General features: G+C 40.5%; 1 protein-coding gene across 3 annotated transcripts in view; it reads left to right on the top strand.

Moving 5' to 3' along the window:
* The first annotated feature begins 154 nt into the window (after positions 1-154).
* MAP3K15 (mitogen-activated protein kinase kinase kinase 15) overlaps positions 155-19,080 on the top strand; it is an 82,894-nt gene continuing 63,968 nt past the window's right edge. The window contains exon 1 of one of the 3 annotated variants that reach the window (XM_027688843.1): positions 155-265. The gene's annotated coding sequence lies outside the window, so the exon portion shown is untranslated. The remainder of the gene's footprint in view (positions 266-19,080) is intronic. The other 2 variants (XM_027688842.1, XM_027688841.1) reach the window with 2 other exon arrangements.

Here is a 19,080-nt window from a genome sequence, read left to right as displayed (position 1 = left end):
GCGGAGCCGGAGCTGGCGGCGGCCGGGCCGGCCGAGGCGGAGGCGGCGGAGGTGGGCGCGGCGGCCCCGCGGCCGCGCTGCCTTCGGGTCGTGTATGTGCTGAACGACCCGCCCAAAGCGGGCAACGGGGCGCGGAGCCCCGAGGCTGGGGCGCGGCTGTGCCTCCTGCGGGCCTGCGAGGCCGAGGGAGCCCAGCTCAGCACGGTCAACTTCGGAGAGCTGGACTTCGGGGAGACGGCGGTGCTGGACGCCTTCTACGACGCGGGTGAGCGGGTTAGGCTGGGCTGGGGTGGGCTGAAGCGGGACGCGGTGCCACCTGCCCAGGCGGTGCAGGGACGCTGCCGGCCGGGCTGGGGAAGAGTCGATAAAGGTGCCATAGAGGCCAAAGAAGATGGGGAATGGGGCGAATAAGAGACTGCGAAAGGGGGCTCTTAGGAAGGGGTGTGGAGACAGGGAAACGCGTGCGAAAGGATTCTCAGGTAGTGTGCTCAGCACATGGAAGAGGAGGAGGAGGTGTGAGGAAAAAGTTCAAGCCCTTACAGCAGCCCTTTGAGTCCCTGCAGTGCGTAGCTCCAGCAGGACTGTGGATCCTGCAGCACCAACCGAGCCTGAAGGAGTAGCAGCTCTTGCTGGTTTGGTCTGCCCAGCCTGGCTGGGAGCTTAGTGAGACATCCCATGAAGACAGTCCAGGCTCTGGTCTGGCTTAGCCAGAGGCTGCTTGTTCACCCCTCTCACTCCAGACCTGGACAGTGAAATTGGCTTGTATGTGGCCAGGAACAGAGTGATCCAGTATTGCTCTGAACAAGGGCCCTGAAGAAGACTTGTGAGTATTGCCCACCCCGTTCTGGCTCCAGCTGGTCACTGGTGTCAGATGGTTCAAAAGAAAGCTGCTGTCCCTTCTCCACTCAAAAACATGTGGCTGCTTGGGCACTATGGCAGAGAACTGTGAGCTTTTTAAACAAGCAGAGGAAGCCTCTGAGTCAATAGGTATTATTAAGACTAATCAAGATATGTGAACATGTTGCTGACATGCAGACTTTTTCTCCTATCTGTATGAGCAAGCATTAAGAAATGGGGGAATTCACAGATTTCAAAGGAAAGTGCTGTTAAGTCCGTGCTGATGTCCATCTTTCACAATAACAACTTTGTTTTGCTCATGAGATGTGTTAAAGAATACTTCTTAAAACTTTAATTTTATTTTAAACTCTCATGTGATTAGGAGTCCATTTCATCCCAGTAAGTCCTCCAAATACTGAAGAACTTTACATGCTTTGTTGTCATTGTTTTTTACCTTCCCAGTCAAGCGTTTTTGTTATAACTGCTAGTGAGGTTGACGGGTGTGTAATATATTCTTTGTGTGTCTTAGTACACAAGCATGAACTAGCAATTTCATTGTGCATCTCCAATATTTTTGTAGCCCTTTTGAAAGTAAGCATAATAGTGTACTCGTCGATACAAGATTATTTCACTGTTTCTACTAATAGTCCTATTAATGTATTGTGCACACACCTGCTCTGCATTGTACTCAGAGCTTGAGACAGTTATTTGAAATGTTTTCCTGCTGCATTCTGGAGTGCCTCTTTTCTGGGAATGTGGCCTAACTTCATGGACTTTTGCATTCAAGTCATCTTGTAGGACCAAGATAATTTTATCAGTGATTAATATCACTTTGTAATAGTAAAGTGCATTGTTTCTGGATACTCCTTCAACACATATTCAGGTTCGATCAACAAATACTTTATATAATTTTTAGTGTCCATTAAAATTGAATAGTCCCCGGTCAGGAATTGTTTCAAGGGAGACCAGTCAAAGCAGTGTTTATGTGGATTTCTTTATAGTAGCAACATCTGTAGATCAGCCAGGGGGACAGCTTTTTAATTTGTGTAATGTATGCCTTTATTTGTCAAACTTTTTGGTCAAAGCATCCTTTGATGATAAGTTACTTGTATTAAGAGACACTCGAGTGTATTAGCATGAGTCATCTTTATCAATCAGACCTTCAAGCTGTCAAAAGCAGAAAGATTTATTTCACTGTATATACTTTTTCGAAAAACCATGCTGAATATGTTAGTAGTATTTTAGACATCACTGTATTGTCAGGGGTCCCAATTATCTGCCATTAAGTGCAATGTCACCCTGAAAATGCAAACATTCTTAATTTAAAAAAAAAAAAAACCAAAAAACACCACATTATTTTAATAGAGTTTTTATTTTGCTCTTCTGTTGTTTTAATATATTAATAAGTAGCTCTTCTAGCATAAACGTTTTTTATATCATTTTTGTTCTTGCTTTGCAGATCAATGATCTGAGAACTCCTCAGTCAGAACCTTTATATTTCTAAAATTTATGCTTACAAAATTATGCTGAGCCATTGAGTTGAAGTGTCACTGTGGGTTTTAAAGTGCTGCCTCTTTTTTTTTCAGTTCTCATTTTATGTAGAATGATCTGTTATTATTTCCTGAGAATTTTTGTTATGCCCTTCTTGTTTTCTTGCTTTGTGTTCTTTGTTGGTGGGTTCTTCCTGCCTCATGCTTTTGAATGCAAGTCAAGCTATTATCCAAAAATGCCAAATCTCATAATTTTTCATTTACATGCAACATTCTTAAATCTTTGAAAAATCAGTAATTTTTAATTTCTGTGTTTTATAGATGCAATTCATGGTTACCATATTCTTTTTCCAGAATATGTGTTGGATTGCGACTGTTGACATCTATTCAGTTCTTAATGAAGAACAGCATTAAAAATGAGTTTTAATATGAGCAGTCCTATGGTTCATGATGAACTTTGTGTTAGGAAATTACCATGTGTTTACTTTAAGAAGAAAAAAATCTAAAGAAGTTTTATTACCACCTGTGCAAGATATTGAGCAGGTGTTTCCCACAGTGAAGATATCTATTATAGTATCTATTTACTTTCTGTACATCGGAGCAGAATCTTGAGAAGAATGTCCTCTTGCTTTGTAATGAGGGTGGGGGAGGGGTCTCTAAAAGATGCTTGTAACCATCTCTAGGTTTACTAGTGGAACCTTAACCATCTACTAATGCTTAAAGGCTGAGCAGCAAGGACCATTTCATTGTGAGTAGTAAGCAGTCTTTGTTAAAAATGCTATCCATTTGCCTTTTTCCCTGCCCCTGCTTGAAATTGTAGCCATTTATTTAGTCATAAGACAATCCCTGTCCAAAGCAAGCTTATCTACCTTGTTTAGTATGAATCTATAATATGATTACTTTTGGAACTGGAAAATTGATGACAAAGTCAGCAAAGTTTAAGGGCAGAGTGCAGTAAAAAAGATCAACAGGAACTTCTTTCCTGTCTGCAGGCAGATTTTCTAGTAGATGATTTTTCAGTACAACACTGAGAAGAGTGCTGCAAAACCACCTGTATTCCATACTAAGACAATATGTCTCTTTTCTCCTTGAGTGTACTCATTACTGACTTCCCATCATTTGAAATCTTATCATGCATGGAAGTGTGACTTATGCCATTAGTTAAGTATTGCAGGTAATACAGGATGACCCTGATCCTAGGAAATCACCCAATGTTCTCAGGTGCTTTGCTAAAGGGGAACTACAATACTTGTGAGAGCAAATTTACAACAAATTGTGAAATAGCAGAAAGATGAGATTTCTTTGTTCAGTGTGTGCTAGAAACAAGCGGTCAGGAAAGTAATTTATGTTACGCTGAAGTGGGTGATGGTAGGTACCTAATGGAGAAGCAGCAAGGATGCTTGCTTACATTGACTTTATCTCTGGGAAGAAAAGCAGTATTTTTAGATTGAAACCACAGATACTGGGCATTAGTGTGAAGCTTTTTTGCACAAAATAAAGTATATTTCTTAGCAACAGGGAGCCTAGGAGCTCACTAAGGATTTTTAAAATTCTTCAGAATTGTCCCATGCAGAAAAACTACAAAACTACAAAAACTACAGGTGGAGTGCTGCATTCCTAAACAGCTTAAGAAACAGTGAAAAAGTGAGTGTGACTTGGCTAGTGATGTTGCAGGTAGGGTGGTTCATAGATGCAAGGGATCTTCCTGTTCTGGATGTACTAAGACAGCAAACATGATGTCAGAGTCAAATGTCTGACCTGTACCTCTGGAAAGGTGATGGTAGATAGAAAGAGATGTAGCTTTTCCTTGTCAAACCAAAACTTTATCTGGGCTTATTGCCTGAAGTGCCACAGGGTTTGGCTACTGTGTTGAAGTGAAGGAGTGGACGAAGTACAGTTATACAAGTTTTGGAGGTTTCCATTTTGGATTGTGAAGTCCTGTTTCTGTAGCTGATCATCCTTTTCCCTCATGAGGGATGTACAGCACTCTGTTTTGAGGCTTGGAATGTTTCTTTGAACATTTGACCAGAGCATTCAGAGATGACTGCAGTCTCTGAAGTCATCAGGATGAAAATGAACTGAAAGGAAGACAAGCTAGAAAGAGAGTGGTATACTGAGGAATGAAGCTAAATATTGGCCTGAGAAAAGTGAGTGTTCCTCTGACAATCCAGGAAACTATCTCAGCTAATTTGTGAGTACAGTGGAAGATTTTGAAGTGTGTTTCTGTTGTTTTGCTATATATCAAATTGTCTAACCTGCATTATAAGGCAGCCCAAAAATTCATTGGTATCTGTCTCTGCAGCCCCATCTTCACTCAGAACCAATGTTAAACTTGGGAGGGAGCCCAGACAGAGACTGAAACGTGGGTCCTCCTTACTTCTGTACCATAGTTGAACTACTCTTAACATAACCCTCATTTCTTGTCCCTGAAACTCCTCTTGTTCATGCTATACCATGAAACTGGAAGGAGGAAATGTATATGCTGGATCCTAATTTTCAGGCTCTGGCACCCACTAGGGGAATGAATGATTGTTGCCTGTACCCGGCTGCCTGCCCTGAAGCTCTCTGTCCTCAGAAGGCGGGTGTCCCTGCTTCAGAATTGGCAGAGATGCTTCAACTTCTTCAACCCAAAGGCTTAGTGTGTCAGGGTGCAGTAAACTCTTGTCTCTAGTTTAGGATAATACACGGCTTGGTAACCAGTGTAGCTCAGCTGGAGGCACGTTCTTCTCTCGCTGGCTATGCCACAGGGATTGTAATCTGACAGGAAGGTGAGAGTGACAGTTGAGGGCAATAACATCTTAAAGTTCAACAGACCTTCCTGCTGCAATTTATCTTTGCCCCTGGGTGTGACAATGAGCAGCAGGGAAGGGGTTAAGGGTTAGCTCTCTCATACTTACCTCAGCAGGCAGGGTTTTTTTGGTTTACTGGGGAATACTTAAACTTTTTTCTTTCCTTTCTTTTCTCCTGCAACTGGCTCAATGGCTAGGGGAGTATTTGCTTTAAATCTCAAAAGATTGTATATAGCACAGAATCCAGAAATATGAAGAGAAGCAAACCAGCTACTTTCAGAACAAGAGAGTGGTAGCTGAGAGGCCAGGGCTGACTGGGTTGGATATTGTGCTGCTTTAATACAACAGCAGAGCTATCGGGACCTGATCTGTTATCTCTGCATGGTACTGCACATGTAGAGTAACTACAGGTGACTCCAGCAACACTCTGCACTGTGCCATTGAACCAAATATTTTGATAACAAGACCTTGTAATACACCGGTATTGTAACCCTTTTGTACACAAGTATGTGAGGCCAGTTTTAAATGATGGTAATAAGCCTGATGCAATCCATCAAATCTATATGTTACTGTCACAGAATCGTAGAATGGCTTGGATTGGAAGGGACCTTAAAGATCATCTCACAGAATATGCTGGGTTGGAAGAGACCCACAAGGATCGTTGAGTCCAACTTCTGGCCCTGCACAGAACCATCCCCAAGGGTCTCACCATGTGCCTGAGAGTATCATCCAAATGCTTCTTGAACTCTGTCAGGCTTGGTGCTGTGATCACTTCCATGGGGAGCCTGTTCCAGTGCCCAGCCACCCTCTGGGGGAAGAACCTTTTTCTAATATCCAACCTGAACCTCCCTTGACACAACTTCAGGCCATTCCCTCGGGTCCTGTCACTGGCCCCACAGAGTAGAGATCAGTGCCTGCCCCTCCTCTTTCCCTCATGAGGAAGTTGTACACTCTGATGAGGTCTTCCCTCAGTCTCCTCCAGGCTGAACAGACCAAGCGACCTCAGTCACTTCTTATATGACTTCCCCTCGAGGCCCTTCACCATCTTCATTGCCCTCCTTTGGACACTCTCTAATAGCTTTATATCTTTTTTTGTATTGCAGTGACCAATATTCAAGGTGAGGCCGCCCCAGTGCAGAGCAGAGCAGGACAATCCCCTCCCTCAGGCAGCTGGAGATGCTTTGCCTGATGCCCCCCAGGACAAGGTTGGCCCTCCTGGCTGCCAGGGCACTGCTGACTTATATTCAACTTGCTGTCAACCGGGACCCCCAGGTCCCTTTCCAAGGTGCTGCTTTCCAGCATCTCATTCCCCAGTCTGTATGTACATCCAGGGTTGCCCCATCCCACGTGCAGAATCTGGCACTTTCCCATGTTGAACTTTGTTTCAACCCACCTGCCATGGGCAGGGACACCTTCCACTAGACCAGGTTGCCCAAAGCCCTGTCCAGCCTGGCTTTGAACACTTCCAGGGATGGGGCATCCACAGCCTATCTGGGCAACCTGTTTCAGTGCTTCACCACCCTCACAGTAAAGAATTTTCTCCTAATATCTAATCTAAACCTGTCCTCTCTGTTAAAAGCCATTCCCCCTTGTTCTATCACTACAGGCCCTTGTAAAATGTCTCTCTTCAGCTCTCCTGTAGTCCTCCTTTAAGTACTGGAAGGTTGCTAGAAGATCACCCTGGAGCTTTCTCCAGGCTGAACAGCCCCAACTGTCTCAGCCTGTCTTCATGGGAGAGGCTCCAGCCCTCTAATCATCTTCATGGTCCTCCTCTTAAACTTGTCCAACGGGTTCCCATCTTTCTTATGTTGGGAGCCCCAGAGCTGAACGCAGCACTCCAGGTGGAGTCTCACAAGAGCGGAGTAGTGAGGGAGAATGCCCTCTCTTGACCTGCTGGCCACCCTGCTTTTGGTGCAGCTCATGGTTGGCTTTCTGGGCTGCAGGCACACATTGTTGGGTCATATCATACTTCTCATCAAACAACACCCCAAGTCCTTCTCCTCAGGGCTGTTCTCAATCCATTTTCTGTCCAGAGAATTTCTCTGCCCAAATACCTTGATTCTCTAACAGAGAGAGATTCCAATGTGTTACTTCTACTTTTGGAACCAGCATCTCTTTTTACTTGTGATGGGTGATATGAAAAGACGTATCAACAATCCAGACCCAGTGTGAGTCCTATGAAGCTTTGAATGAAGTTGTTTGCCTCTCTAAAAATCTGTTGCGAGCCATGCAAATTTGGACTTCTGTTGTTCCAAGGTGAGATAATGAATGTGTGCACATATGGTCTATGTGAAGTGACTCATTTCTGTGCCATGATTTTTGGGTAAAGGGAAAAGAAAAAGAATGCAGTTATTTTTGTTCCACGTTCTTTCCTGTGCATAAACTTGTTTGCATAAAAAAAACCAAAAAGCCAACTCAGCCTACAACTGTGTTCTCTGTTCGTCTTTCTCTATTCCTGAGCTTAAATACTAAATCTGAGAAGGCTTCCCAGAATCTGACTATGAACTCTGTTGCTGGGCTTTGTAGCTAGGAACATGTCAAATGATTTCTAGGTGTTGAATTGGCTAAGAAGGAATCTTCTCTCTGGATACAATATAAATTGTTTGTTTCTGTTTTGTTTTAACTTACTCTGCAAATAATATTTTTCTCTATATTATTAACAATCTTATTGATTCTCACTAAATAGACTTAAAGGCTTTTTTACGCCCATTACAGTCATTACAAATGATTTAAAAAAATTGAACATTTAGGGTTATTATGAAGAAAGGAATAACTGCATCTATCTTGAACTGCCTTTGTTCTGAAGACCAATTATTGGCATGCTTACAGCCCTTGAAAACACTGCAGTTAAAGTGGGTTAGGGTTTTTTTAAAAATATTGTTTAAATGTTTTTTGGGAAGTTAAACTTGCAGCATTTTCTGAAATTCTTCACATCAGTAAATGTTCTGAAAATGTTTTCCCTCTGATAGGAGGGAAAAAAATGTGCTGGCTATGCATACCAGTCAGTGCATTCTAAAGCTCACTTTTTTTGTTTAGTTTAAGAATTCTATGCAAACATATTTTTCAGTATAGTTCCTAAGTTGCTCTGAAGGAATGTACTGTGCCATTTGACTGTGAGATGTGGGGAAGAGATCTCTGGTTCTGTCTTGTGGTATTTCAAGTTTACTCTCGGTGACATCAGAGAACTGCTGGAAAGAAGCTGTACATGAGGCTGATGGGCTTGAGTCAACCAGGATGGGCACAGGGGCTGCTTATGTGGGAGCCTGGTCCCTGGCCACTGATCTCCTTTACAGTGACTGCATGCTTGTTCAGTCTCACTGTACTGTGTGTAGCATATTCTTCATAGATTTAAGAATTGTTTTTCTTAGACCTGAAGTCACAAAATTAGGTTAAAGGAAAAAAACGAACTGTTTGCTTGTGTGGGTTAATTACACTGCTTTAATTTCCATCCTCCCATAAAACAGTCTAATTATGGTAGATATGCAGTAGCTCGTATTACCTTCTGTGGTCATGCTCTGCTTTTATCAGTGTAATCATGTGTTGTTTTTTTAATTGTCAAATTACGCTTGCATGTACTTTCTAGTTAAAAAGTAACTAATGTTCGGGGTTTGCAGATGTAGAAGTTTGAGGTAAAGCTCTTCTGAGGTGTAAGGACTTGGTGCTAACTTGGTTGAGAACTCAAGACTTTTTGTCTTCCTCAAGATGGACTTGTAGCAAAGTAGTGCCAGAATTAGGATATGGTGATTATGTGAATGATAATTATTAGATTTATTCCTAAGTCAGTATATGAATATTGCCAGTGCAGTTTCTAAAATAACAGCTCTATCATCTATTATAATAGATTATAGTATGATCAAGTCGTCGTCCCTTTGATTGAGTCATGAGATTCAGTGAAACCCTCTTGTTTTCTAAACTTCTCAGAGAAGTCTAGGTGTGGCTAGGTCCACTTAGTCTCAAATTTGATCAACAGTTTATGTCTAAAGGCTTATAATACAAGCAGGTTTGGCTAGAAAAGTACAGGTTTACAGTCTGGCCTTGCTGAATTCACAATTACAAAGCAACAAAGCACCTATGTAGCTACTTTAGAATTTTATCTCCATATGTGATGGGATCTAAGTGCTTTTTACTCACCTATCAAAAAGTTCCTCATCTTCAGGTTGGACATACCCTGCAGGCATCTGTGCTGGGAAGGAGCTCTGCCTGGAAGCTGCTTGCGACACTAGGAGACCAGTTGGCCCAATGTCCAGCAGCGTTTTATACCCTTATGCAGGCCAGAGTGCACCGAAGTCAGTCCCAAACATTTGGGCTCCCCCATCTCTGAAGTGCATTTATCATGCATCCAGACAGTTCTTCCTGCAGTACTCACCTGGTGTTCTTATCCCAGGACAAATCTCATTGCCATCAGGGACCGCAGAAAAGGAGAGGAGGGGTGGGGCTGCGTGTGGAGGATGTATGCAAAGACTATCTTTTGTCACTGTCAGGGGCCTCCAGTTTGAACTTGCTGGCTGCAAACCTGTGTTCAGGTGGTACTCAGGGCATGCTGCTACTTTGGTGCATGTGGAGAAGCAGCTGCAGCGGTGGTTGCTTGGCCACGCTGTTGCCTCGTTTCGCACTGCAGTGCTGCAGTTTGGCAGTCGAGATGGGTGTAGGGTCTTTCTCAGGGGGACCTCAATGTTTGCTGCTGGCAGGTGAAATCCATGAACATGGTAGGCTCTGTTTGCCTTGTACTTCAGCAGGGATGTGAATTGCTTTAGCCTCAGGCTACCTTTGAACAGCCATTTGAGTGCCTCAGGCTGAGCCAAGAGAGGGATTGCAACCGTTGCTTTATCCTGCTCCCTGGCACAGGCTTGCTATAAACAGCGTAGTGTGTCTGCTGAGGTCAGGGTGATTCAAATGGCAGCCCGGAGGTCAAACGTGTCTCACAGTATGAGTTCAACTAACCTCTTCTTTCTCTCAGCAGTGCTGCAAGAGGTCACCTTTTCCCGGGAGGTTGGGCTGGCTATAGAGGCATGCCAGGGGCAGAAGTTGCATCACTGTAGTCTGCAAGGTGGAACCCAAAGCTGGAACGTGAATTCTGACAATTGTATTGGATTGTTATGTCATGATAAACTGTGCTTGCTTTTTTAATCCTTTGTAATATTCAGCCTGAGAAGGTAAATGATTATGCTGTGGTGTTCAAGGTGGTAGAACTGAAACTTTTCAAATATTTGGTAACACTTCCGAGCATTTAAACTTCTGTCTGAGTCAGTAGTTCAACAACAGTTATGCCTTGGAGCTCCAAGACAAATGAGATTCAGAACTTTAGAAAATGTACCGCAGCTTTTACTACATTGAAAGTACATGATCCCAGTTTTGGTTAGTATAATCTTTCTTTGACTAGAGCAGGCTCTGATGACAGACACAAATCCAAAATAGTAATGACACTGTTCAGACTATGTCCCTAGCTTTCTGCTCATCCGGGATGGTATTGCCAAATCCAGTAGCAAGGAAGGTAGTCCAGTTTATCATAGCTGAACTTGTGCACATGCAGTTGTGTCTACTGTAGTATGTACTGCTTTTGTGCTTAAGTTATGTTTAAAAAGTCTTCAGTACCTCTTTAAAGTAAAACACAAAGAGAATAATCTTGAAGTGCTTTTTTAACTGTTTCAGTATAATCTTTTTTGTTTCATTTTGTATCAAGTTATGGAAGGAAATGTCTGGATTCTCTGCCTTTTGTGGTTTTTCTTCTGTTTAGGAAAACATGCCTTTATGCACAGAACTATAGCTCAACTGATGGTCATGGACCTCTCAACAATTTTAAATGTGTTGTTCACATGATAGCTAAAGCTTTTGAAGTCTATGCCAAAAATGTGTTGGTTCTGGAAAACAAACAAACTCCCGTGTAAATCAGCATGATAATAAGCTTTGTCTAAAATTCTTCAGTTTCCTACTGGTGCCAGCAGAGCTTTCCATGAATTGTGGTACTCTGATGCCTCCAGGCCTGTCAAAAGAGTGCTAGACTCTATGAAACTGATTGTGGGGAAAATAACAGGGGAGTTACTTTTTTAAACTCAGGATAGTGAATTACTTGCCATTTGATTGCTATCCTCTCTCCTGTTCACCTTTAAATTTGCTACAACCATTTAATAGCCAGCTCAGCCACAAGAAATTGTATTGAATCAAGTGTCTTTGCTTTAGCAATCACAGAAAGGCTGTAGGTTTTTTCTATTGCAGAAAAGTATCTGCCTGTAATAATTTTACTTTGGTGAGATTAGCTGCGTTAACTCTCCTGTTACTGCCCTTCACTCACAGCAGTTGAAGAAAGACCCTTTTTTAAAAAAATATTTTTTAATCCTGCAGTACAAGGCTGCATTCTGTCTGTGTGTTTCTTTCTAACAGTGCTGGACCAGTCATCTCTGTTGCACTAATCTTAGTCAATAAAAATTTGCAGGAGAAAAGCTAATGTTTACAATAGCATTACTGTTTGGCACTAGGCTGCCTTACTTAGCAGAGCTTCTGTGTGCACAATCCTGTTTCACACAGTAACTGTCAGCTTTTATCAGCATCAGCTCTGCCTTTTGTGCAAGTGTGATATTGTTTCAGATGTTTTCTTTGTAAATGGATGCTTGACATGCTTCAGTCTTTTTAAACCCAGTTTGAGGAGATGATTACCATCCTCAAAGCCAGATATTCTGCCCGTTCCTACTACTGCTGTTTATGATGCTTTAGACAAGTGAAAAGTTATGGGTTGTTGTCAGGTGAAGAAAGTATCCAAATTAGAGTGAATGTCTGAAAATGTTTGAGATGGATTTTTTGTTTTCATGATAATGAAGTTTTGGAGCTGATAAACTTAGCTTTTTGCTTATTATAATAACACAACTAGGTAAGTCGTCATATTGTTTTGGGAAAGCCAGAAACTGCTTTGACTTTCTGGCTTGCAGTCAAGGCACAAAAGAATGCTTCATTATTTTTTAAATTTTTTTTTACCCTCTGATACCTCTGGTTGTATGCTGGACATCTTGTCCAGAAGGATACTGTGAGAGACAGTATAGAAATCTGTACTGAAATCCAAAAGGATTACATCAAGTGGCTAATACCATTGCTGTGATTATATGAACTTAATTTTTGAATGAAGGCTAGTGAAATCAGGCAATGTCAGAACAGATGGGAAGATTCTGATGATATACACTGAAGGTACACGGCCCATGTGCACCAAAATGCATCAAGGCTCTGTATGGTGTTTGGATGACCTGATAACACAAATTTCCAAAACATTTTCTTAGAAACTGCTTGCCATCTGAAAATTTCACTGCAGTAATTCACGTATTTCTTTTTTTCCACATTGCATCTGAAACGGTTCTTGTAAAACTAGCATACCAATTCTAGTGATACAAAATTCAGTGTTCTCCCTGCTCTGTGGCTCAACCCTTACAGGCACAGACCTCTTACGTTCCTCCAGTCATTTGCAATTGACTTTTCCTGCCAGTTTAAAGTTGTAAACTGATTTTGAGTGGCTGATAGAACAGACGTTAGGGGTTTTTTCAATGTTGAATTCTGCTCTGTGGTATACTACACTGGATCACTGGGGTGATGCAGAAAAATGGTCCTAGCGTGAATATGCATGAACGTGAGGTAAAACACTCTGTTTGAAACATTATGGCTTGGCTCCATCCTCTCCACAGAAGGTGCAATACACAGAACTCAGAAATCTTCAAAAGAGGAAAGTGACTTAGTAGAAACACTTTCACATTAATAAAGATGCTCAATGCTTCTGCAACCCTTTTTCTTTTTTTCCTGAGTTTTGTTTTTTTTTGCTGATCATCCCTAAATCTGACTATGGTCTTTCCCCAAAATAAAGAGAAAAGGATACTTCATCAGGAAGTGGCAGAGATTTCATAAAGTCTTTTGGGGACTTTGGACAAAGAAAGTACTCATAGACTGCTGATTTGTGTGGAAACTTCAGCTGCGGGTTCAACTGCGTGATAAATATAATGTTGCAAGAAATCAGCCTTAAAGTTGTGGAGTTAAATTTACAAGGAAAAAAGCTAAGAGGAAAAAATACGCCATTGAATGCTTACACTGAGATATTGTCAGCATCCTTGCTGGAATCCGTATTGCGACAACTTCATACTTATCTATGTACAAATATAGGCTGGACAGAGAATGGACTGAGAGCAGTGCTGAGGAAAAAAGTCTTGATCTCTACATAGTGTCTTGAAATAGATCTTTCTCATTTTTTAATGAAGGCTGCCCATTTTTTAAATTACAGTGTTCAGTGGTACATGGAGTGTTTTAGGCTGGCACTTAAAGCTTGTACTGTTTACAGTAAAGCTAAAAATAGCAGATTGAATCCACATCTGCCCAGCATCCGGAATAATAAATCAAGAACTCTGTATCAATGTGTAAGTGCAAGTTTCTTGGCTCACAGAGGATGATGTGGATTTATGTAAACTATGTTAATAAACTTTTGCACTTTAATAATACTGCCTTTCCTCAATGAACATTTTCTCTGTGTGTAACTTATTGTGCTTTTATATTGTGCTTTGACAATCTGGGTGTCTGTCAACATAAAGAGGAAATCCGTACTGTAGTTATGAGTTGGGATACCTCAGTTTGGTACATAAAAGTTCTGAGTGCTAATGATGGAGATGTCTCTTGATGTTTGTTTTTAAAAAAAACATTTGGGAAAAAGTAACAGAATCAGAGTAGGAAAGTCTCATTTATTTTCGTATGCTGTATTTTTAATTCTTAAAGAAGGGAATAAAGATGTTTAGTTTAACCTAGGCTTATGAGCTTTAGTGTACTGAAATATTTTTTCTTTTGATTTTTAGTTCCTTTTATTTTGATTACTGTTCTTATATCTTACATTTCTTTGAGAAGAAGATAAAGCTCAGCATAATTTTATTGTTCTCAATTTTTTAAAATATATGTTGTTGACCAGTGTGTGACCTGTGGGAGATGTGCAGATTAGGCATTTTTTTTTCTGTTACCCAGCCAAGATATTCAACATTAAATGATGGGTGACTCTCAAGTGGTTTAGTTTGGATAAATGTCTAAAAGTTTGAAGCTTACCTAAATCTCCTTGGCCTAGAAATTGATTTACCTGCAGTCAGGGAGGAAGGGACAACCTTTCTTGTTGAATTTAATACTCTTCTTAATTTTGCTTAGGTCAGGTTATTGCATTACACAACCTTTTTCTCTATACTTCATTCCCTTTCACTGCCTTTTGTGACCCAATGGAGGAAGTGCAGAGGTGCAAGAAAAGTTAAATAAAGTTCATCTTTCTCATTTTCCCCCCTAATTGCAGACAAGGTTCAAATTAGGGTCAGACTTGGGGTGATTTTTCTGTGTGCTCTCAGCTGGCTGGCTGCACTCTGGTGCATTTCATGGAAATCGTCTCATGTGAGGTTTGGCACACTGTGAGTGAGGCAGGCAAGTGTGAAGTGCCTGTTTTTAATTTACTCTGCTGTTTCTTTTCTTCTCTGATATTAAATAGGGCAGAAAAATGTCAGATCCTGTAGAATTGGTAGGCTCTTTGGCTTGCAGAAAAATTTTAGGAAATAGTTATCCTTAGGAAATATTAGGAAATTTTAGGAAATTAGTTATCCTTAATGACTTGGCATAGTGAACAGTATGTATGTGAGATATCTACTCATTATGGCTGTCTAGCATCTCTGTAAAAATTTTGAATATACTTGGAGCATATAAACAGGGAAAATTATGGAACAGGTGTTTATCTCAGTTTGTCTATGATGGGTAAGTTTTTTTGTAGTGTCCTGGATACACAGATTTTGGGAGCCTTTCATTAATAATGAATTTGGGGAAAAGTGAGAAGCGAGTGACTTCTGGAATCTTCATTTGCCTAATTCTTGTAAGCTTTTTTCTGCAGTGGTTCCTGCTATAGCAATTCCTATAACATGCAACTCAAATCATGGTTGCAACAATTTAAAGGTATATCTATTACAATCTCCACCGCTTCTCCCTTTGGTCCAGACCATAGGGTTTAAAATTGCAATTAAAAAAAAAGAAAATGAACTCTATCTCAGCCAAACTCAGCATAGCTGTATTTAACAAAGTTTATTAGCATGTTAAGATTCTTCAGCATATTTTAACAATAGTTAGGTAGTCAGTATCACTACTGTCTTACCACTCTGTGATAGAGTATTTCACCCTAGGAAGGATTGTTTATCCTGAAACTTGCAGTGATTAATAGATGTTGCTTTTTACAGTATATATGGTCAAATGATGAAAGTCAACCTGCAGGTAGCAAATTGCTTTAATTTGTCTTTTTTTCCCCTGTTTTACTTCTGTTGGGTACATGCTTAGAAGATTTAAATAACAGTCATTGTAAGTGTAAGTACTTCATTTTGGCACTCATGAAATATGAACATAATATAGTGGGGATGACTGTAAGAGATGTTAGTGTGTGTACTATGTCAGCATTTAGTCTTTTTTTTACTACTTACAGAATTGGATTTTTCAGTTACAGATGCAAATGTGTTTTGTTATATGATATGTAAAAAGTGAGTTTTCATGAAATTAAGTTTTTAACCTTTATTTCTTTCAATTGTTGTAAAGTGTAACAGTTTTGTAAAGTACTTTTCTGGAAGGCTGGTGTGAAGCTGGCAGCTGATAACACAGGACTGATTAGCTACAGTGATAGAGCAGATTCTGTCTGCTATTGTGCTGTCACTAAGTCAGCCAGAAATTGCAAAGTTAAATATAGGCTGAGGGATAAGGAGAGAACAGAATGGTGAGAGAAGGAATCAGAGACCATGGGTCATGGGAAAGAGGTAGGAGTTGCAGGCAGGCATAGGCATTCATCAGCCTGAGCCATGGAACCACTGAAATGGCCAGGATCCAAGTGATGAGATCTCTCTCAGTTCCTAATGTGGGAGCTTGAAGGGTGTAATTTTACGAAGAAATGGTATAAATATTGATCTCTTGTGCATGTCACAACTCTGCTAATTAATTTATTAGCTGTGTGTAGATTTTGATAGGACCCATCTGAAGTGTTCGTGGTCGGTAACTAAAGGCACCTGACTGATTGTGGTCCCAGAGTGGGTGAATTTTTACAATCCTTCCTCAAGGAAGGGAGACTGTGTAAAGGGATGGGTGCTGGGTGAGTTTCCAGTGACAGTGTGTGTGGACATTCTCTTTTTTACTGTGATCTCTCGCACCAGTGTGAGCTAGCTCCCTCACACTTGAGGTTATGTTGTTCCCAGGGCCTCACAATCTGTGGTATGGAAGGAAGAAGTAAAATAAAATAAAAGAAAGGGTAAAGTGTGTTACTCACTTTGGTATGAATCTTAGTGCCTTACAGGGAAAAGTTGTGCTTGTATTATCTGTCTTGAAGGTAATTTTACTGAGAATTTAACTTCTATATAAACTTCATCCATAGGGCAGGAGATTATAGTCAATGTGCCAATATAATTAAGCAATCAGATTATATGAGTTGCAGAAAAGACTCTGGGCTGTGATAGTAGATGCAAAAACACCTCTTAAAGAACAGTCATCCCCACAGTTATATAATATTTATTGAGTGCCAAAATAAACAACATTGTAAGTTGGGATTCAGAAATGAACTTGCAATTTATGGAAAATTTGAACAAGAGTTAGGTGTTTCAGAGACTTCTTTGGAAATCTTAGGTGAGGGTTTGAATTGTGACAGTCCTTCCTTTTCTTTCTCACAGGTAGAGAAACTGTGAGTCAAGTACTGATGAGAAAGCCCTGTAGTCCTTCTCCATTGCCTACCATCTGGTTGGTGGGAACATCTCCAGGGAAATACCTGCTGTGATTATATCATTCTTGACTGAAATGCCTTAATGGTTCATGAAATTCTTCAAAGCAGAGCTATGAGGCTCCAAAGCAGGGGTGTCATAGCACTGAACACCTTCAGTGGGGGTGTATGCAGTTGCTTGGACTCCCTTCATAGCCAGTGGGGAGAAACAGGCACTTCTGGCCTGCAGTTCATCTCATCCTGAAGTAGGTGTCTGACAGATGAGAGGAGCGGTGCTCTGAAGTGCTTTTCCTCTCTCTGCATTGACAGTAAAGGCAGTGAGGACTGGCTGATTTGGGTCGAAACATCTCCCCTGTGACTGACCAACTCACTGCTGATAACTTTGCTTTGGAATGAGCAGCATTTCATGAGGCTAAATGAGTACTACTTCCAAGCAGCCTGACCCACCTGACACATTTCTGGTTTTCTGCTTGGAAGCAATAAGGCTTCTTAATTTGGCATGAGAGGATGTTTAACATTGGCCAGAAATAAGTTCTCCAGTACAGTCTCAAAAACTGAGTCGGTTTTAAGTAAATCTCTTATAAAGAAAAAACCAAAACCCAACAACCTGAAGCAAAAACTGGCAGAGTTAAAAAGGAACTGAAAGCAAAACTTTGTCAGGGAAAACATTAAGCAACTTCTAAGCCTAGGCCTACATTGTTTACAGTGAATTATATTCTTCCTTACTTCTGGAATTCAATATTGCAAGAAGAGTTCTTTGAGGATTAATTGTTTCCTTCTTTCCCTGAACTGCCAACTGCAAAAAAATAAAAAAAGTTCTATACTCTGTTCTGAATGACAGGTCACTTTCAATTGTTTTACTATTCCAATCATACAATATTTTTCTCCTTCATACTTGTGCAAAAGCATTAAAAGGCATTCTATGTTTGGATGCCGTATGTGTTACATTAATTGCATTGCTTTTCTTCCCACACCAGTTCTTGTGGGTGGTGGTTGCATTCTGATTTGGCAGAGTCTGAGAGACTTGCTTTAAAGATAAGATAAATAATAAGCATAGGCATGCTCTTGACACAACTTTCACTTTTCTGGATCAGGAAAATTACCTTCTTATTTTAATGTAGCATATTGTTCAAAACCTTGTTTGAAACTTAATTTTAATGTGAATTCAGTTATATTTAAGAAGTATCTAAAATGTTTCTTAAAGCTTTTGCTTTTGGTATTGAAGGTTTTTGGAAGAATCCTTGCTTCCATTTAACAAAAAAGTTCCTAATATGCAATTGCAGGGTAAAAAATTGAAAAGCTTCAGATGATATATCTAATGAATAAGGAAACCCCAAAACACAAAAGCAAATGAGAACTCAGGTTACAGATCAGCTCCTAGAACTGGCAGTTTTGTTCACCTGCTATAATTTGTTCTATTCCTTTTAAAGTGCAGTTTCTTATGATTCAATTTTTGGAATGGATATTTTGATATTAAGGAATATGTATCAATTATAAATATGGCATAAATACTTTGTCATGGTTTAGAAAAATGAGTAGTTTTAGATATTGGTGTCTCCTGAGTTGCAATAAATGCCACTGAAGCATGAAAAATATGTTCTAGTTCTATTCTTAGTGTGAGTTCCATGTACCAGAGGACAGATGAAAGATGCAGTATCTGAGTACAACTGTAAAGTAACACCACAGCACTAACATGATTAGTGACTGTAATGTTTGGGTCTGAATGTAACCCTGTTGTGGAGGTGTTTGTATGAAATGGGTTTTGGTACAGAATTATGAAAGCCAGAGAGGAGCTCTGGCCCCTCAATCTTGTCTGTCCTGTTGTTTTGGATGGTTGTCGATTTTCACTATATGCTGAAGGTTGATATTGCTGGGTGGGGTTTGCCAGTGAATATTATAGTGTCATACATTACTAAGAGAGCCTAAGATTAAAATTTCCAAATGTTGCCAAAGCTAGTATTCGAAATCAAAAGGACAAAAGATTACAGGTGAGAACCAAGAACAAGAAGTTTTTTTCTGGTTATGACTCAAGTAAATACTTAAAATAAATATGTTTTTTGTATTTCTTACCTACATTAAAATGCTGTCAGGCTCTGTGTAGATGTTGCTGTGCTGGTTGCATTCATTACTGGTTTCACTCTAGCTACTTGTGCCTCAGTTTCTTCTACATTGGATTATTCTGTTGGCTGCTTTTTTGGAATTTACATTTCATCACCTACAGGATGGCTGTCCAAAAAGTGCTCCT

Source organism: Neopelma chrysocephalum, unplaced genomic scaffold (genome assembly GCF_003984885.1).
Source record: "Neopelma chrysocephalum unplaced genomic scaffold, ASM398488v2 Primary Assembly neopelma1_76, whole genome shotgun sequence".
Classification (NCBI taxonomy): domain Eukaryota; kingdom Metazoa; phylum Chordata; class Aves; order Passeriformes; family Pipridae; genus Neopelma; species Neopelma chrysocephalum.
This window is presented reverse-complemented; position numbering and strand designations above follow the sequence as displayed.